The following is a 17,065-nucleotide window of genomic DNA, read 5'->3' on the forward strand; positions in this document are numbered from 1 at the left end:
CACCGTCCTCAAAGTTCTCTTACCCCTTCTTAGAGTTGGGCAGTTTCTGTGACCTGTTTTTTTGTTTACATTTTATTATTATTGCTATCATTTTATGGTACAGCTCCATATTCCCTTATCCCCTCCACAATTCCCTCCCCCGCCACCTAGTTCCTCTATATCATTACTAACATATAGTTCTTCATACTCAGTCATATGTCCATCATTGCGGGCATGGACAATGGCAGAGAGTCCAGAATTCTATTGTCAAGATAAAGTAAACAGTTTCATTGTAAGTCCATCTTTGTCTGGAAGCAGAAATGCATACTACACTGCATCTCCATTTCATAGTACATCCCCTTAAATGAAAAGTCATGATACAAAATCAACAATAGGAAGAAAAATAGAAATTTACAAAGCCATAAAGTTAAATGACATGTTACTAGATATGACAGTCTCCATGATACAGCTACTATACATCTCCTTAAATGAAGAGCCACAAAACAAAGTCAACATCTGGGAGAAAAAAGAAATTAACAACACCGAGTTTTAAATAGCATGCTATTAAATGACTAATGTATAGCTGAAGAAATGAAAATCATGAACTTCTTGAAGAAAATGATGCCACTGCATGATCTACAAGTCATTGAATGATTTAATCAGAAGAAAGTGTTTTGAAGAGATGAAACCAACAGAAAACAACAAAACCCATGTGATGTAATTTCTGCTGATCTTTGTTGAAGTGTGTCCCCTCCAGACAATAAACAGATGGGTCTTGTTTTTAATCCAGTCGACTAATCTATGATGTTTGATTGAGCTTAAGCCATTTACATTCAGAGTTTAACATACATGGGTGTTACTTTGGTCCTGTCATTTTAGGAATGGGTTGTTCATTGGTTTAGTCTTCTGTTGTCATTTTGCTGGGATGTTCTTCCTGTTTGCCTTTGGTTTTGGTAGGTGCTATTCCTCTTCTCTGTCAAGAGAACATCTTTAAGTATCATTTGTAGTGCAGGTTTGAAAGAGGCAAATTCTTTTAGCTTTTCTTTACTGTGGAAGAATTTCATTTTCAAAGATGAAAGAAAGCTTTGCTGGATATGTTATCCTAGGCCGACAATTTTTTTCTTTTAGAATCTGGAATATGTCACTCCATTCTCTTCTTGCCTGTAGAGTTTCCTGTGAGAGATCTCCTGTGAACTTAATTGGCATTCCTTTATATGTCAATTCATTATTTTCACGTGCCATTTAAGGATCTTTTCTTTATGTTCAGTTGAAGAGAGCTTGATTATCATATGTCGTGGTAAAGATCGCTTTTGATCAAGCCTGTTGGGAGTTCTGTGCCCCTCCTCAATCTTGTTTCCCAATTCTTTCTCCAGATTAGGAAATTTTCCTTTATTATTTCATTAAATACATTTGGAAACTCAGCTTCTCTTTCTGCACCTTCTGGGACTCCCATAACTCTTATATTTGGCCTCTTAATAGTGTCTTTCAATTCTTGAATACATTTTTTGGTCTGATCCAGCTCTGCTTCCAGCTTTTTGTTTGCTTCCCCCTGGTGACAGGAAATATATTCCAATTCTGAGATTCTTTCTTCTGCTTGCTTCATTCTATTTTGGAGACTCTCCACTGTACTTTTAATTTGCTCTACTGTGTTCTTAATTTCTGACATATCAGCCTTGATTTGCTTTGTTGCTTCCTTAAATTCTTTGAACTCTTGCATGAGCTTCTCACTGTTGATCAGAAGCTTTAAAATGAGTCTTATGGATTCTGTGTCCCCCATTTTCTCGATGTCTTCCTCAGTGAACTCTGAGGTTGGCATTGGGTTTTGCTCCTTTGCAGGGGAGTTTTCGGTAATATTTATGTGCCTTTGTCTCTTTTGCTCTTGATCATTGTACTTCTGGTTATCAGATTCTTCTCCTTGGGGCAGGTTTCTAAGCTGTGTCCCCCACAGGTCTACAATGCGATTTTACTTAATGCAGTGGTACACAATTTTTGCTTGCAGCCACTTGTGCCACAACCTCCAGCAAGTTCCAGGTCTGGGTTCTTATGTCAGATTTCCACCATGGTCTCCACAGCCCCAGCTCTTGGCTCACCACTCTCCACGTCCTGTGATACCGTGCTGAGGCTGCACCATTGTCTGTACAACCTTTCTCCCACTTCCGGTTGGAGCAGGTACCAGGATTAGAGACACCAGGTGTCCTGTATAGCTAGGTTGTTGGTGGCGCTGGTCTTGTCAGAACCTGTTGGACGTTAGGTCTGGGTGCCACACGGTCCTATTTTGACCGGTGCGATGCCACGGTCGGTATTTTCTTGTGGGACCAGTGCAATCCACTTACCTCAGCAAGTTCTTGCGAGCTCAGCACATGCGCAGTTCACTGTTGTCCTCTGCAGTCCCAAAGCTATTGCCACAGTGTACAAAATGGCGCCTGATGTACCACCACTACAGTTCTTGATGTGCTGGCCGTCAGATCCAAGGACTACCCAGACCTGCCCTGGGTAGAACCTGTAGAATGCCACGTCGTTGCAGTTCACTGAGTCAGAAATGTGCTCACTCCCAGCTCAGTGCATGCTCCGTCCTTTCCCTTGCCCTTTCCCCCTTACGCAAAATGGCGCCCAATTCAGCTCTAGGGAGCTTATTGGGCTATGAAATCCACTCTGTTCTCGCACTGCCTGACTGAGATCTGCTGCTCTGTCTCTACTCCTGGTTAACCCTTGGGAGAACAGGCCCTGCAGGTTTTAGGCCAGTGCCTGGCATATTCTGGCCTTCCATTTGGCCTTGTATGAGCTGGTGAACATTGCAGCCTGGCCCACCCAACATCCTATTTAGGATGCACATTCAGGTGTTGCTGCCTTGACCAGCCCAGACTGTTGTCAGTTCCTTTACCTGTGAGTGATGGCAAGCTCCTTGATCATACCTAGCTTAGTCCATCACCCACCCAACTCTTGAGCTTACTAGTGGGGCTAGTATTTCCACAGGGTTTGGCCCACACATCCCCCATAGAATCTACCCCTGGATATGACTCTCTAGTGTGCTAGTTAATGTCATGGCCCTGCCTAATGTGACCGTCTCCTAATCCATCATCATGTCAGGTAATAGGATATTATCCTTCTAGACAAGCCCCAAGGCTTAGCTTTTGCATGGACTGGTGTTTGGTGCTCAGCATTGTTCAACGATTACAAGTTCTTCAAAGGAAAAGTTACGGTCATTGAGAATCATTAGGATTGATTCACATCCCAGAAGCACAGTGGGTTCAATGTGGAACTACCTAAGCAGCGATTCAAAGAACCAAAACCCCAGAGCTCCCCAGCTGAGGCAGCCAGCAACAGCCAACAGTCTGCCGGAAGTTTCAAACCCCAGACCCAAGGTTGTGGCCCTCCCCAATCCCATCTCCCCACTCAATGATGGTGGTGGGTGGACCTGGGCCTGCCAGCTCCCAAGATCTCCTCCCTCGGTGCACTCACCCTGAAGGGAGAAGCCCTTGGAGCCCAGGCATCTCCCTTAATATCCCCCTATACCCTAGATACATGAAGGAAACAATGTAGAATTAATAGTCTTACCCGCTTTCCTGTAGCCCTTGAAACTTTTTAGCTATGTAACGATTATCAAAACTATAATAACAAAAAAGAAAAAAGCACAAAGGATATAACAATTTTTAATGTTTTCCATTTCTAAATTAATATATGTTGAAATACCTTTGGACTCATCCCTAATGCCAGAGAACTTCCAGAGATCCAGAAATCCAAATATCAGAAGGGATGTGGCCTGTGGCAGAGCTGGTAAAGCAGCTCTCTGTTGTGGAGTCCCTGCTGCTCCACTTCACCTGCTTGCCAATGGCATGGGAGAACAGTGGAAGACTCCCCAAATGCTTGGGCCCTCGAAACACAGGGGAGTCCCTGAAGAAGTTCAACATAGCACAAGATGTTGGAGCCATTTGGGGAGTGAATCAATAGATACAAGATGTGTGTGTGTGTGTGTGTGTGTGTGTGTGTGTAACTATGCCTTTAAATCCTTTATTAAACAGACAGTTTTTATGTCTGATTTCCCAGCCTCTGGCCAGCTCCAGCTTCCAGTTCCACCCAGGGGATCCTTTGAAGATGCTTCACAAGTCTTTGGTTACACTCCTTTTCAAAAAATGTTGTAAAATACACATAACTTGACATTGACCAGTTTAGCTCCTTTCAAGTGTACTGTTCAGTGCTGTTAAGGACATTCATGTTGAAGGACAGTACTGTGGCCCATTGCAGAGATAAACAGCCTCCTGTGGTGTCTGTTTTGTACTAGGTTACCTCACTTCTGATCCAACTTCCAGCTATTGCCTCTGGGAAGATAGCAGATGATGACCCATCTATTTGGGCACAGCCACACAAGGTCTCCACCTTGAAGAAGCTCCCCCAGCCCTGGATGTTGGAGCAATTTGGGGAGAGGCTGGTCTAGGGTCTCAGAATCCCAGGACATGTAAAGATAACCCAGAGGAGGTTGGCAGGAAGTGGGGGGATGTGGTTGCTTTTGTGGTGCTGCTCACCTGATAATTAGCCACAGCTGCTTCTCCCACCAACAGTTGCTTCCTTATTTCCTTATCAGCCCCACTGGCATCTGCTTCCTGCACAATCAGTTGAAAAGGCTTAAATAGCCAAGACATTGCTGCAGCACCCCTCAGCATGCATGTAGGCTGATTTTGATGTTATACCAGACTGGACTAGGTTCCTATATCTGTTGGGACTTGCAAGAGCCAGAATGGGTGTGAGAAAGTCCACACTATGCCGCAACACCTGCCAGTTCATACAACATCCAGGTCTGGGGGTGGGTCAGGCTGGGCTACACTGTAGCACCCACTGGTGAAAGCCAGAATGGATGCAGGCTAGGTTAGAGTACCTGCCAGTGACTGCCAAGGCTAGGCTATGTCCATATCAGGCTGGGCTGAACAAGACCCCTGGGGCTAAAGGCAAGCCAGATCAGGCTTTGCTATAGCACCAGTCAACATATGCGTGAGATGGGTATTGGGATGGGCCAGGATGGGCCAGTCCACAGCACACACTAGCATGGGTGAGAACCAGAACATGACACAGGACACAAATGAATCAAGTCTGAGGTCATCCCCAAAAAGACTGATTGACTCAAATCCCAGCCACAGGGAAAAACACAAGATACATGCTATAACCTTGTAGTGTATGTGTCAAGACTGAGCCTCCTCATGCTGATGCCTATGCAATGGACAGCAGGATCCAAAGCACCTGGGGACAAGAGAGCCAGCTAATGTAGGCCAACAGGGGACACAGAATGTTTCATAAGAGAATGGAAGCAGAACAAGTTGGACCACCCTCCTGGCCAAGCTTTGTCACATGTTCCTGAGCCTACAGATGTACTAAGGTGAAATTGGTCAAACAGTAGATCTTAGAAAGTTTTTCTCAACCTCATACCTTAGAACTATCAAAAGCACTCAGATAATGCCATCCATCACGTCAGTCTCTAAGACTCTAAGATTGCCCCACTCTCTGCAGGTGCTGATGTAGTTTGTTAATGAGTGGCTCAAGAATCAAGATGGTGGAATAGGGTAAGGACACGTTTAAACAGACGGAAAAATATTTAGCCAGGATGAAGCACAGAGGACATGTTCCAGGAAATAGCAAGAGACAGAACAACAGCAGATGGGTACCTGGAGACTGACAGACACAGGATACCAGCGGGCACAGCAGTGTGGTGTTGCAGTGACTGATACTCCAGCATGGTGATCTGAACTCCACCAGCAGCCAGAACTCTGCCAGCAACCAGGTGGGAAGGGACTTTCACTGGGAGCTTGGGAGGTGAACCCAGATAAAGACTTGTCCGTCCTACTGGTCTGTTTGATTTGACCAGGAGCAGAGACAGAGCAGCAGATCTCAGTCAGGCAGTGCGAGAACAGTGGATTTCATAGCCCAATAAGCTCCCTAGAGCTGAATTGGGCGCCATTTTGCGTAAGGGGGAAAGGGCAAGGGAAAGGACGGAGCATGCACTGAGCTGGGAGTGAGCACATTTCTGACTCAGTGAACTGCAACGACGTGGCATTCTACAGGTTCTACCCAGGGCAGGTCTGGGTAGTCCTTGGATCTGACGGCCAGCACATCAAGAACTGTAGTGGTGGTACATCAGGCGCCATTTTGTACACTGTGGCAATAGCTTTGGGACTGCAGAGGACAACAGTGAACTGCGCATGTGCTGAGCTCGCAAGAACTTGCTGAGGTAAGTGGATTGCACTGGTCCCACAAGAAAATACCGACCGTGGCATCGCACCGGTCAAATGGTCAAATTTCTGAATGTGTAAATGAAAGGTCAATGAGTTAAGGACATATAATGTTTCATACCATGTAACTAAGAAGGTAACAATTATCAACAGTGACCAGGAGACATCTCTGAAAGGAGTGTGAGTGAGGGGGCACACTGTAGGCAGGCAGCGTGGACACTGATGGTGAGATGTCTACCTCAACTGCAGGTACAGTGGGGAGGATGGCAGTCAGACCAGTTTGGAGACATTCCAGGAAATGTTTGCGTTGGAGAAACTGGTTAGGGAGAGGGTGTAAAAGATGTCATAGTCTTTACAACTGGTAAGGTCACCAATGGAATGACTGGTTGTGTGATGAGCTGTTTGATGAGACCACAGTCTGGGAGCAGAGTGCATGATTCTGGTGCTGTTTCAGGATGCCTGCAGACCAAGGAGTAACTTTTCACAAATGTCATAAAAACATTTTCATTTAAATGACCTGGTACTCCTAATTCATTTACCAACAGCTGATGAGCAAAATTTATTTTTCCAGATCCAAACATGGCAGAAGTGCTCAGATGGTTGACTATGATTAGCACATCAGGATCAAGGTAAGGTAGAGTTTTACTGAATAACCCCTACCCTCCATATCTGTATATATCTCATTGTGTGCTACTTAGAAACAGTCCACAGGCCAGCACTAGTCTATCAAGTATTCCTTGTGTGGATGGTGAAGTAGATAGCTGTGGATGTCAGCTTTTTTTTTTTGTACCAACAGATCTAAATGTATTCCAGTTCTGCTTCTTGTTCTTACACAATACATGAATTAAAACCAGAATTTGTCTATTTGAAGATGAAGTAAGGCCTCTAGCATAGTTACACTGCAACAGGATGCTTCTATTTATATGTTAGAACCAAATCTTATAAGCATATAAACAAAAAATAAAGTAATGCAAATAGTTTTTAAATAATAATATTGGTCCTCTCCTGCTTTCATTTTTAAGTATAAATCACTCTTCCCTTTCTGTTTCAAGAATACAATCTTTTGGGATCTGGCACTCAAGTGGGGGACTTGAAAAGGCTCCTGGCTCCTGCTTTCAATCACTCAATGTCAGATTATCAGATGTCAGATTCACCGACCAGGGAAAGAAGAGCATTGGCTGACTGTTGGAAAAGGGCCTTTATTGGGGGGAATCTATATACTCTGCTGCTTTGCCAGGTCATAACAGAAATAGAGCAGCCAGAACACAAACCAGTGCCCATAGGGGAACAGGTGCCACAGGGAGAGGATCAGTCTCTTTTGCTACCATGCCAGCCCTGGAAAGTTTTTCTCATAAAAATAATTCCTATTTAAAACACACGGGGTAGGGGTCTGAGGATTGAAACTTTCGGCAGCCTGCTGGCTGCTGGTGGGATTGATTCACATCCCAGAAGCACAGTGGCTGCTGGAAGTTCCAGCCCCCAGGCCCAAGGCTGAGCCCCTCCCCAATCCCACCCCCCGCACAATGGTGGTGGTGGGTAGACCCTGTGCCCGCCTGGACCCCAGAGACTACCCCTCCTCGGTGTACTCACCCTGAAGGGAGCAGCCCCTGGAATGCAGGCCGGCCCGGGGACAGTTCCCCACGTGCACGTGTTGGCTGGAGTCGGGGATCTGAGCATGAAGATGCCCTGGCCTGAGATCCCCAGAGCCAGCAGGCTGCTGGAAGTTCCATCCCCCAGGGAGCATGATTCTTACCCCATCATTGCCTGGCTTTTGAAATCATCCACCAGCTTGTGGACATGCTCTCAGGTAATATTCTGCTCCTGCTGAAGGAGAAAAGTCCTTGAGAACATTAACTTGGCTGTGGGTCAAGGATTCCACAATATAGTACATGCAACCAAAGGATGAAAGTGCTGTTACCCCAACAAGGTGAATATGAAAGTCATGCACCTTGCACCCAAGCAGAGCTGAGTCCTGTATAATGACTCTGAAAGATATGAATAGACCTTGCCTATTTATAAATCAGTCAAAACAGGTCTTTCTCTGCCAATGACAGCAAAGCAACACATTTAAGGGCAAACTATTTCTCTTGTAACTGGATCTAGACCTGCACAGATTTTCAGTCACCGTGGATGTAAACAACTAGGACTGCAAGTATTTGAGGTACATGTCGTCACTGGCTGATCTCCCAACACAGGGCACTATCTTCTTACCAACTAATATTCCTGGCTGCCTCTAAGTAAAGCCACTGCGAAGGTGGCTATGGGGTTCTCCCTCAGTCTGTGTTCCCCAGTTGGTGGGATCCTACTTGTTTCCTCCCCACTCCTCACTTCTGTACCTGACTGTGAGTTCCCCTTCCTGTTCCTCTCTCAGTGTCAGCCAGTGTAATCCACCCAACCTGGTGGCCCAGCTGCCCTCGTGGATGATCTATTTCCTCATAACTGTCTTGCTCTGGGTGATCAGCTTCTCATACCTCAAGCAGAGCAACAGGAAGAGCCCTTACCTAACGCTGCTTGTGGCTGGTGTGGAAATGGGTACTATCTCAGAGGACACGGTGGTGACTCCAACTCAGCTCCTTCAGGAGCTCATAAGTGTCAGGTTGTGACACAGACTTAAAACTTATTGAGCTTCAGTCACTCCATATAGATAATCCTGAAGGCTCCTACAGACACAGGGCACTGCTGACTTTGCTTCTCTTCCCTCCTCCAACTTAGTGATAAAGAGATTCAGCTCTGTGCTGGGACTGACAGACCTGAGTTTGATTTTGCCCAGAATTGCTGGTAAGGATCATTGGAGGATAGTATCCCCAAAGGCTTTACAAATGAACCCTGAATATCAAAATGAAGATATCAGTTACCTGGTTGCTAATTTTGGAGCACAGATGCTTAAATTAAACTATGTTTGCTCCAAAAGGAAATCTCTGCCAGAGATGCTTTTGTGCAGTTGCTGGGAGCTCTTTAGGAAAACTGTTAATTTTCTGTCAAGAATTAGTTGACAAAAAATTTAAGGAAGTCTTTCCCTTGCATTTTCACCGCATGGAATGTCTCTATCTCCAAGTGGCGTAAACACAGCACACTCTCCCTGGCTGCTTTGGCCAGTTGTCTACAGATACCTGAGTGCCCTGACTTCTGTGATTCAATATTTCCCTTCCCTAAATCTTGAATCACATCTTGCTGTCATATCTGCAAAATTTGCTTTCCTCCAAAAATGTTGTGCATTGTCTGTTTTGTCCTCATGTGGGCGCTGGAGCAAGCATGTGAAGACCTCACATTCTGCAGGCGTGCACCAGCAGCCACTGCTTGTTGGAATGCAGCCTCTGAAAGTGGTTCATCTACTGCTTCTCCTGGAAGCATTTTTGCCAGTGTAAAACTTATGCCTGCATGCCACACTACAGTCAGGGTGAATCGCACCATTTTCAAGGGCCAGAGACAGAGGAAGCCACAGCCTGGCAGGTGTCCACATCCTGGTCTGAGCCACTGCTGCCTTGAGGGACGACTTTTACCACGTGACTAAAATCCTTCTTTTGATGGAAACAAACTAGTTTTTGTAGGCCCAAATATCATCTCATCCTCCCCAGCACCCTACAGAGAGTCATCTTAATGGTGAAAGAGGAGAGATACTTAACTGCACACGTGTCTTATAGACTGACAACAGTCTCCAAACAAAAACACACCCGAGATGTAAGAGTGCTCTCACCAACAGAGGTGGATGCCCTCAAGATAACCCCTCAGAATCAGATGAGTGCAGCTGTGGGAATTCCCAATTGTCCATCGGCCAGCAGGGGTTGATCCTTGCAGTTATGCTAGACTTGTTTTAGTATTGGGATCCTGGCCAGAATCGATACATGATCAGAAACCTTTCCAGTGTGGTCGACAGAATTGCCCTTTCCACTGCTTAGGCAATTAGAGCCTTTAGATCTTTGGGTCCCTTTGCTAGTTTAATCTGGGGTAACTGTGTTGCATGAAATGACTGCATTGCTGCATGTGGTGGTGTCTGTGTTGGCACAAATGCAGGATGTTACACTGGGATAAATACTAATGATGTGGATGGCCATACTGACTAATCCTGCACCTGCCATTGCCGATGTCCCATATGGATGCCACTTCAAGTCCCAGCTGTTCCATTTCCTGTCCAACTTCTTGCTTTAAAAAAAAATTAAAATAAGATTCATTTAAACAGCAGATTTTATATATATAGTGAGAAAACAAACAAATGGCTTTAATGTCCAGAACTCAACTGATCCAAAACCAGGAGCCAGGAGCTTCTTCTGAGTCTCTCGTGTGGATTCAGGATCTGAATGTTTTTGGCCATCCTATGCTGATTTCCCATGTGTAAGCAGGGAGCAGGATGGGAAGTAGAGCAGCCAGGAGATGAAACGGCATCCATATGGGATGTTGGTTCTTGCAGGTTGAGGATTAGCCGACGCTGCCACCATGTAGGTCCCCGTGAGTATCCATTTTCAAAGTGGAGATGAAGGGGAAATGGAGGAAGGAGAGAGCAAGAAAACCTGAATGTGAGGGAGGAGACAGGAGAGGTGTGCAGAGGAAGCAGGGAGCATTCAGATTTAAAGTTCAAACACGTAGATCTCAACGGGTTATAGGCCACACCTTCGTGTGTTTTGCACAGCAGGTAAGTTCCTTGTAACTCACTGTGCAGTAACAAGCAGCTTTCAGGAGCTGCAGGCTGTCACTGAAGAATGGGGCGGCAGTCTTCAGCTGCATGATGCACAGGACAGAGTCACATGTGCCTTTTCCTGGGAAAGAGAATCCAGATGTGGTTCCAGAAGCAGCTGTCTCAATCCTCTCAGCTCTCCTCTCTCAGTAGCTAGGGGTTTCCTCCACGTAGTGAATTCAGTTTCAAGGGGATGACAAATGTCATTCATGGAAGAAATGGAAGCCTTCCCTGCTGCACTTGGCTCAAGATTACACCCCAGCTGGTCCTGCTGTGACAGGATACAGCCAGGTGATAGCACCCCATAGCAGTGGGCACATGTAACTCCATTTTGTTTCCTTGACTAAGTTTCAAGCATAACTAACAACAGCTATCTGATTCTGTGAACATGCTTGCTAGGTGATTGGCTTAAAGTGTGGTCTGAATTTTTTCCTTAAGATTTTATTTAATTTTTTAAAATTTTTATTGGGAATTTAGATATACAGAGAGCAGGAGAGACAAAAAGGAAGATCTTCCATTCATTGATTCATTCCCGAAGCCACTGCAACAGCTAGATCTGTGCTGATCCAAAGCCTGGAGCCCAGAGCCTCTTCTGGGTCTCACATGCAGGCACAGGCTTCCAAGGCTTTGGGCTCTCCTTGACTACTTTCCCAGGCTACAAGCAGGGAGCTGGAATGGAAACAGGGCCTGCCGGGATTAGAACCGGCACCAATATGGGATCCCAGCATGTGCAAGGCAAGCACTTTAGTTGCTAGACTATCGTGCTGGGCCCGGTGTGGTCTGAATTTAAGTTGATTGCATTGTGAGTCACTTAGGTTGAATGAATGGTTTGTAATGCACACCACAAAAGTTGGTTTTAAAATTCCTGCCTGCTGTATGACAATGGGAGCCTAAAATCTTCTGTTCCCTGTCATGTACACTGGTGGTTCCTGAAGTGTAGCCTGAGCTGAGGTCATCAAGTTTGGTTAATGGACTCCTCCTTACCTCCTACACTCTCATCCAACATATCTCTCAATCCCTGCATTCTCCCCAACCTTGGGTGACACTTGTACTGCTCAAGGTGCCCTTGCTGGAGATTTTATCCGACTCCTCGCCCCTATAATCTGAGTCCCTGGCTTGTTGACCGTTATTTGTTTCCTGTGGTTGCCACACCTGTTCATTTGGACATAAATGGATGTTTGAGAAACAGGAGATATTCCTGAGGGCCACTTGAGTGCTCACACTGTGCTCCCCATAAGGCTGAGGATCAGTGCTCCTGCCCTCACAGTGGCTCCTCCCTTTAGCTACTGCGCCACTGGCACGAGGAGCTCCAAATGAACAGGTGACAGTCATACCATAAGTCCAAGTTTAAGGGAGCTCTTGTAATGTTCCTTGTGGGAACTTTCTTCTCTGGATCAGGAGAGTTTGCTGAGAGTATGGGAAACATAAATTGCATGTAAGCTCCTGGACTTAAAATTTGTAGAATTATTTTTTTCCACCTCTGGTTGTCAGACACACTCAGTGTCCTCTCACAGCTGTTGCTTTCAGCCTTGGTGTATTCTTTGTGCTGAAGGATGGCCTCTATCCTTGCAGGCTCATGTGAGATCACAGGACAGCTGCAGCCCAAAGGCCATCTCACTGCTCCCCCCGCTGGCAGCGTTCCTGTACTGCAGGGCGAAATGAGTCCGACCAACCTCTAGGCTTTGTGCTCACTGTCAGACTGCTCCGGGTGTTAGGTGGTTTCCTCAGTTGGGACAATGTTTTGTAGGATTCCCTACTAAAAGACGGTATTCATTTAAGCCCTTAGATAATGGTTCCGAATCTGTCACCAAATGCTTGCAGTAAGCAGGGCTAGATTAGTCTGAAGTCAACAGCCAGAAATTGCATCCTGGTCTCCCCTACATGTCAGCTAATGCCTTCTTTGTACCTATTTTGCAAGATTGTCTTGGTTATTGAAATATTTGTAATTCAACACAAATTAAAGTACTGTTTTGTTCTAGTCCTTTGAAAACTTATTGGTGTCTTGATAGAATTGCATTGAATCTAGTAATTGCTCTGAGTTGTATGGATGTTTTAAATAATATTGTACTTGAGCCATCTTCTGCTCCCTTCCTAAACTCACTGAGATGGTTCTTGCCATCTGCCAAGGATGGGGAGAGGGTGATAAGGTCAGCCCTTCGAGTGGTCATGCAGATACAGAGCTGGCATCACCTGGGTCTCACAGTCAACAGACCCTGCACAATGTCGGGTAGTACCTGGGCACACATGGAGCTGGCAGTGATATACACCAAGAAAAGTCCATCCTTCTGGGACACAAGGCTTTGCTTGATGCGGGGGCAAGTCTCGCAGCTCTATCTGCAAGCCCTGATCTAGATAGGGACGATTAGCATCTGGCCAGTGTAGATTTAATTGGCTCAGCATTGAGCTCAAATTCAGAGTCCGGTGGTTCCTTGCTTTCTGCTCAAGGTTGGGGGAAGGGCAGTAATGTCTACTGCTTTTTCTTTTTAATGAGATTGTTACTAAGCGACAAGTGGATTTCACAGTTACTGGGCTGTGTGCAGTCACTATGAGGGAAAATTTTGAAGCTCCATCTGTAAGTTCTGGCTTGTGGGTGGAAACGTTTGGGTTTTGCCAGTTGCTGGGTCTCACAGCTGCACCTGGTTCTGCCATTTAAGGCAAGGTTCCAAGTTCCCTCTCCTTCCCTGCTCCCTGGTGCCTGGAGTCTCACTCTGCTTTGTACCAGAGAAGGCAGGAACAGGTGGAGGTGACGCCTGGCTAAACAGAATCCAAACTTTTAGTCTGTGGTTATGGGCCTGGGGCAGGGCAATTGGGCACCATTGAACACAAGTGTTTATTTTTTTAAAAGATTTATTTTTAGTTTTTTGGAAAGGCAAGTATACAGAGAGGAGGGGAGACAGAGGGGAAGATCTCTGGTTCACTCCCCAAGTGGCTGCAATTGTTGGAGTTGAGCCAATCTAAATCCAGGTGCCTGGAATCTCTTCTGGGTCTCCCACGCGGGTGCAGGGTCCCAAGGCTTTGGGCCATTCTCGACTGCTTTCCCAGGCCACAAGCAGGGAGCTGGATGGGAAGTGGGGCAGCCGAGATTAGAACAAGCACCCATATGGAATCCCGGCATGTTCAAGGTGAGGACTTGAGCAAATAGGGTATTGTACTGGGCCTGATCACTGTGGCAGGCCTGCTACTGGGTTTCAAGTCTACGAACTGGACTTAATTTAGTTTCCCTCTCTTAAATGGGAAGCAAGATGTATTTCTCCACATTGTGCCTCTTGGAACTGGGAGAGGGATAAGCACGGGTGTTCTTCTTTGTTTCCTTTCTTATGTAAAATTAATTAATTTATTTTCAGTGAAAGGCAGAGGTAAAGGGACAAGGAGAGAGAGAGAGAGAGAGAGAGATCTTCCATGTTTTGGTTCATAACCCAAATAGCCACAATGTCTGGGGCTGGGCCAAGCCAAATCCAGGATCTTGGAACTCCATCTAGTTTTTCCAAGGGGCCCAAATGCTTGCACCAGCTTCTATCTGCTTTCCCACATGGGTAAGAAGGGAGCTGGATTAAAAGTGGAGTACCTGGGACTTGAACCACTGCCCATAGAGGATGTTGGTTTTGGAAATGGCAGCAAAACCTGTGGTGGCTTAATCTGCTGAACTACAATGTAAATCCCCTTTCCTACTTTCTTAAAACTGTTTTTTCTTATTGTTGTATGAAAACCAACACTCACCTGCCTTTCATACCTCTTGTGAAGGTGAGTTGATACACAAATAGTTGTTCAAATTGTTGTCTCTATGTGGAAAAGATCATATTGTTGCCTTCCTCAGTCATCAACTCTCTGGAAGCCTGTGTTTATTAATGCTGGCCTTGCGGTCTAATGTATAAGCTATCCCACAGAATGTTCCACATGTACTTGAAATAATGTTTTTCTGTTGTTTCCAGTGCAGTGTTTCAAATGCCTTTTAGGTCTGGATTGTTTATATTGCTGTTTGCGTTTTGTGTTCCTTTTGGATGTGTTGATTAGCTGTTTATTAATTATTGAATGTGTATTATTCAAGTGAAGTCTTCTATTTCTGGCTTCCTTTCTATCAGTTTTTTCTTTGTGCACAGCTATGTATTGTTTACTGGCAAAAATAGATTCTAAGACATGCTTTGTTAGGTTATTTTCTTGTTTTATGGCAGTGTAGAAGCTTCTATAAGACAGCTATGACATCATCGTGAGATAAACCCTTACGGATCACCATCTATCCATATGACCGATCAAAGCATTATTATGTGAGGCCTGTGTGGTGTCTGAACACTCTAATCCTATACCTCCAAGTGCTAGCATCTGATATGGGGGCCAACTCATGTCCCAGCTGTTTGCTGTACATCCAGTCCACCTCCCTGCTTGTGGCCTGTGAAAGCAGCAAAGACGGTTCAAGTCTTTGCTCCACTTCACACTCATGAGCGATCAGGGAACGACTCCTGGCTTCGGGTTTCAGATTGGTTCTGCTGTGGCTATGGTGGCCACTTGGGGAGAGAACCTGCAGATGGAAGATCTTTCTGTCGCTCCTTTGCACTAGCTCCCACCCCCACCACATCTGTTTTCTTATGGTCAATGTTAACATATATTTTTGCACATTCAATGTTTCAATCTATTTAAAACCTTGAATCTTTTTAAAAAAAATTTTTTAAAGATTTATTTATTTTCATTACAAAGTCAGATATACAGAGAGGAGGAGAGACAGAGAGGAAGATCTTCCCTCCGATGATTCACTCCCCAAGTGAGCGCAACGGCCAGTGCTGTGCCGATCTGAAGCCGGGAACCAGGAACCTTTTCCAGGTCTCCCACACGGGTGCAGGAACCCAAAGCACTGGGCCATCCTCGACTGCTTTCACAGGTCACAAGCAGGGAGCTGGATGGGAAGTGGAGCTGCCGGGATTAGAACCGGTGCCCATATGGGATCCCGGCTCTCTTTTGTGTGTGTGTGTGTGTGCGCCCATCTGGGTATGTTCTCCATTCTTGCATGAGGTTCAGCAACTGAGGTAGTCCAGTCCTGCAACATATGCTCCAGGATTAGGCCACATCTCTATATGATTTTCCCTGAGGTCAGAGATTGAGCAGAGTGCTTTAGTTTTGAAGCCCTCAAAGAAATGTCACCCGGTAGGTCCCCAGACCCTGTTCTCATGTGTACCAGCTTTGATAAGACTAGGTTCAGTCTGCCTCCTGCAACAGCTAACATATGTATGAACAAGTGCCTTTGCCCAGTCAGTCCTGCCTTCAGCTTGACTGGACAAATTCATGATTTTCACATGAATCAGTGGGAGCCTCAGCATAACCCAGCACAGCCTTACCACATGTCCAGTTCTTGTGTGCAACGGGAGGTACTGCAGCCTAATCAAGGTGACCCCAAAGAAGTCCTACCTGGCTCAAACTTAGCACTGTTTTTTTGCATGTCAGGGGGTTGCTGCATCGTTCCCTAACCTGGCCCATCCCTCCAGTACCTGTGCTCACCAGCAGGTGCTCTACCCTTGCTCAGTCCAGTTCATCCCCATCCTCAATTTTCACATGTATTGGCAGGTGCTATGAGCTAGCACTGGTGTGCCAGGATGCAGGTTTTCAAGAGAGATACACCCCCACAGAAAATCATTTTATAAAAAGATGTATCTATTTATTTTAAAAGCAGAAAAATAGAAGGGAAAACATACACACACACACACACACACGCAATTCCATCTACTAGTTCACTTTTTAAATGGTTGTAACAGCCACGGTTGGACAAGGCTGAAGCAGGAGGCAGGAATTCCATCTGGGTCTCCCACATGGGTATAAGTAGCCCCAGTACTGGGTCATCTTCTGATGCTTCCCAGGCACAGTAGCAGGAACCTGGACTGGAAACAAAGCAGCTGGGGCTTGAAATGTGCTTGACATAGGATGTGGCAGTCAAGTGTTGGCTCACCTTTTTGTGCCACAATGCCAGCCCTATAGACTATGTTTAATAAATTCAAAAATTCAAGAGTTTGGGGGCCTCTGTGGTGGTTCAATAAGTTAGTTTTCCACCTGCATCCCATTTGGGTGCTGGTTCATGTCCTGGCTGCTCTATTTTCCATCCAACTTTCTGTTTATGGCCTGGGAAAGCAGCAGAGCATGGCTCAAGCGCTTGGACCCCTGCAACCATGTGAAATCTCAAGAAAAATCTCCTGACTCCTGGCTTCAGACTGGCTCAGCTCCT

General features: G+C 45.7%; 1 protein-coding gene across 6 annotated transcripts in view; it reads right to left on the minus strand.

Moving 5' to 3' along the window:
* The window catches only part of LOC101523895 (patr class I histocompatibility antigen, A-2 alpha chain-like), a 426,293-nt gene that overhangs the window by 341,939 nt on the left and 67,289 nt on the right, over window positions 1–17,065 (minus strand). The gene's annotated exons all lie outside the window — the stretch shown is intronic.

This window comes from Ochotona princeps, chromosome 1 (assembly GCF_030435755.1).
Source record: "Ochotona princeps isolate mOchPri1 chromosome 1, mOchPri1.hap1, whole genome shotgun sequence".
Taxonomy (NCBI): domain Eukaryota; kingdom Metazoa; phylum Chordata; class Mammalia; order Lagomorpha; family Ochotonidae; genus Ochotona; species Ochotona princeps.